Genomic DNA, 4,163 nt, shown 5'->3' on the forward strand with positions numbered 1-4,163 from the left:
CATTTTCATCCATAGCCGAGGAGAGGGGAGGCTGACAGTCCTGACGGGCCGCTCTCCATCTTAACCAGAGCTTGCTTCCAATGCAGAAAGGTAATGGTGGCCTCTAGTGACAGGATCACCAGAAACTGTATCATATCTGTTCTTACTCATGTCACTTACTTGCATTAATCAGCCACTTAGGATGACATGGAAGGAGAAGGAAGGAGAAGGTGACCTATGGTTCCTTTTCCTTTCAGTTTTTCCTCTCAGTAAACCAACGATAGAGAGTGTAGCTAGAATGTGTATGTATCGATAAGTGAAATAAAAGCAGCTGATTCGATGTTGTGCCGAATTTCCACCATTTTGGTAAGAACTGATATATGCATGTTAGATTATCTATGATTCTTCTCATTGGATTGATTCTCTAAACTAGTGAACTGCTCTTATATTCACATTTAAAATTGGCAAGGCAGATATCAAAGAGAACTGGATAGTTTTAACAAACAGAATACACAGTTGAGAAAAAAAATCAAAACATCATTTTAAGCAATCAGTAAAGCCCAAGAAATAATTTTCAAAAAAGTTGACAGGCATATGGGTTTCTGGAAACAATCACTAGCCACAAACATCTATGCAAGAGATAAAAATACCAAGACCATGCACACACACACACACACACACAAATAGACAACCAAACAATAGCAATCTTCGTCTGACATCGAGGACCATAGTATAAGAGAAAAGCATAAAGGCAGTCCCCCATTACCACAAATTCTACAGCGAAGTATCCCACATTTGGTATAATAGCAGGGTCAGTAGGTTTGCTGTATAGTAGATAAGATTTGCCTTGGAAAAACCACCTTTGTGATCATGGTATCTCCCTTACCAGGTAAGCATAAAGCACTTGAGAATAAATCTAACCAAAGAGGTTACCTCTACAATGAAAATCATAGAACACTGAAAAAAGAAATTGAAGATGACTTTAGAAGATAAAAAGATCTCCTGTGTTCTTGGCTAGGCAGAATCAATGAACTCCCCATCAAAAATACCAAGGACATTCTTGACTTTAACTAAGAAAAATAGTCCTAAAATTCATATGGAATAGTCAAAGCAATCCTGAGCAATAAGAGCATTGCTGGTAGTATCACAAGACTTGACCTCAAATTACACTACAGAGCTATATTATCCATAAAAACAAACACATAGACCAATGGAATGGAAAAGAAGACACAGAGACAAATCCACATAGATAACGATCATCTGATCCTAGACAAAGGTGGTAAAAACATGCATTGGAGAAAATATAGCCTTTCAAACAAATGGTGCTGAGAAAACTGGATATCAGTATGTACAAGAATGAAATTAGAGCCCCCGTCTCTCGCCCTCAACAAAAATTAACTCAAAGTAGATCAAAGACTAGGAATTAGATCAGAAACACTGCGACCACTGGAAGAAAACATAAGATCACACTCCAACATATCTGCACAGGCATCAATTTCCTTAGTAAGACTCTTAAAGCTCAAGAAATAAAGCCCAGAATCAGTAAGTGGGATGGCCTCAAAAATCAAAAGCTTTTGCACAGCTTAGGAAACAATGAAGAGTATGAAGAAAGCACCTACAGAATGGGAGAAAATCTTTGCTGGCTACTCTTCCAACAGGGGATTAATATCCAGAATACATAAAAAACTTGAAAAAATTTAACATCAAACAAGCAATTCAATCAATACATGGTCAAACGATCTAAACAATTTCTCAGAAGAAGAAATACAAATGGCCAGCAAACATATGAAAAATTGTTCAATATCCTTAGCAATCAAGGAAATGCACATCAAAACTACACTGAGATTTCATCTTGCTCCAGTCAGAATGGCAATCAAGAATACAAATAAGAGTGATTGCTGGTGAGGATGTGGGGGAGAAGGTACAGTAATACATTGCAAATTGATACAACCACTTTGGAAAGCAGTATGAAATTATTCAGAGAACTAGGATTGGAAACATCATATGTCCCAGGTATCCCACTCATTATTTTATTCAAAAGAACTAAAATCAGAATCCTACAATAATACATTCATATCAATGGATGTGTTTATTGCAGCACAATTCACAATAGCCATGCTATGGAATCAGCCTGTGTCCATCAACAGACTAATGGATAAAGAAAATGTGGAATATATACTCAATGGAATTTTACTCTGCCATAAAGAAGAATGAAATAATGGCATTTGTAGTAAATGTCAGAACTGGAGGATATCATGTTAAGTGAAATAAGCCAGACTCAGAAGGTCAATGGGTGAATGTTTTCTCTCATATGTGGAAGTTAGAAAGAAATAAGGAATTAAAATGTGATCCCATGAAAACAGAAGGGAGAGCAATGGATTAGAGGAGGGGGATCAATGGGGTAGGAGAAGAGATGGGAAAGATGAAAAACTGCAGAATAAAATGGACCAAATTATGCTATGTGCATGTATGAATATTCACAATGAATTCCACTCTTAAATATATCTATAATGCACCAATTTTTAAAAATATATAAGTGGAAGGAACTCCATTAGAGTAGAGGAAGGGGACCAGGGGAAGGGAGGAGCAGAGGGAAAAGAAGAACTAAGAATTGAAATGGAACAAACTATGTTATACACATCTATGAAAATGTCAAAATGAACCCCACTATTATGTATAACTATAATGCACTAATAAAAACATTTCAAAAAACTGGAAATATGCAATAAAAAGTGCATGATAATAGTTTAAAATTTTCATTTTTTTCCTTTATTCAGGACAACATTAAATTAAAAACCACTGCGACAAATTGAGAAGAAAGAGCATGAAAGAAGGAGAAAGGTTGTGTATTTTGTACCTTTAGTGGCATTTTTCTTCCTTTTTGAACAAGGGGCCCACATTGACATTATACAAATTCTGTAGCCAATCTTTTCTGGAAGAGATAGTAGAAACCATCCACTTACTCTCTATGGTCTGATTAATGATGTGTTTATATAAAGGTTCTCAATAGAATGAATTTGTTAGTATTCTTTCTTTACAACCAATAAGTACCACCTTCTAAGAGCAGATTTTCATACCAGATGAGGGACGAGAGGGGCCAAAGTTCAAGGCTAGCTCACTGAGTTTCATTTACTTTCTTGAGTCTTTCCCAGGAGATCAATTATTTTGTTTCTACTAAATTCATAGATATTACTCCAAATGTTCTTAGATGCTGGTAATTCAAATGAGAACTTGCCTATCTCAGCAGTGACGTGCAGAAATCATAGCATCTCTAATGGCACCTATGGGACTCATTGATACCTGGCAGTTAAAATATGCCATTCAGAGGCCCAGGGACATGGTGGAGAAGATGGTCATAAGAACTAAGCTGGTTTCTTGGTTCCAGTCTCTGCACATTTCAACTGCCTCTGTCTTTAATTTTTTAATCAGTTTGCTGGTGGAGCAATCTGTGCCTTTTAATATGTATATATCAAGCTCACAGCTGGCTTTCTCCAGTGCCTGACGTCTGCATGCAGGAATGATTTTAATGCCCTTAGTCTCCTGTTCTGACACTTCCCTCCCTAGTCAGCATCTTCTAACACCATTCTCAATGTTCCTTTCAGGATCTCTCAGCACAGTTGGCCAAAATTGAGTGAATGTCTCCAAACCAAGGATCAGATTCTGTTTAATTCTCCTCGTGATGGGGAATTGATTAGTTAGGGCCCTGTCCACTTTGATAAAGTGCTTTATGTTTTTATTTTCCAGTTTTTGTTTCCAGTCGACACTAGAGCTGATGAGTTTATTTTATAACTATCAGAATTCTCTTCTCCCAGTGGTTGCAAGATCAATGGAGACAGATGGGATCTCTAAGTCGTCTGCTTCACTCTTTCTATAGCTGACATTTAAGAAAAATAGTGACTCTGTCATGTCTCTGTGATCTAAAGTAGGGGTCAGTAGGCTTTTCTGAAAGCCTGTAAATATTTTAGGACTTGGGCCACACAGGATCAAATGTAAATGAATGAATATGGCTGTGTTCCCCCCCAAAAAATTTTTTTTTTTTTTTTTTTTTTTTTTTTTTTTTTTTTTATTTTAACAAAAGCTGCTGGAAGACTGGATTTGGCCCATAGTCCATAGTCTGAAACCACAGGAAATTCTGTATCTTGGTAATTTTCCTCTCAGCCTTCCTAGCTCTACCTCTCTTCCTC

The 4,163-nt window shown here is 36.9% G+C and overlaps 1 non-coding gene across 1 annotated transcript; it reads right to left on the reverse strand.

The window, feature by feature from the left end:
• Nucleotides 1-713: 713 nt before the first annotated feature.
• On the reverse strand, nt 714-876 carry LOC124989800 (U1 spliceosomal RNA). Its single transcript, XR_007109623.1, has one exon. It is a non-coding gene; the product is annotated as a U1 spliceosomal RNA (small nuclear RNA).
• Nucleotides 877-4,163: the final 3,287 nt, after the last annotated feature.

The sequence above is a fragment of the Sciurus carolinensis genome, chromosome 7 (assembly GCF_902686445.1).
Source record: "Sciurus carolinensis chromosome 7, mSciCar1.2, whole genome shotgun sequence".
Lineage (NCBI taxonomy): Eukaryota > Metazoa > Chordata > Mammalia > Rodentia > Sciuridae > Sciurus > Sciurus carolinensis.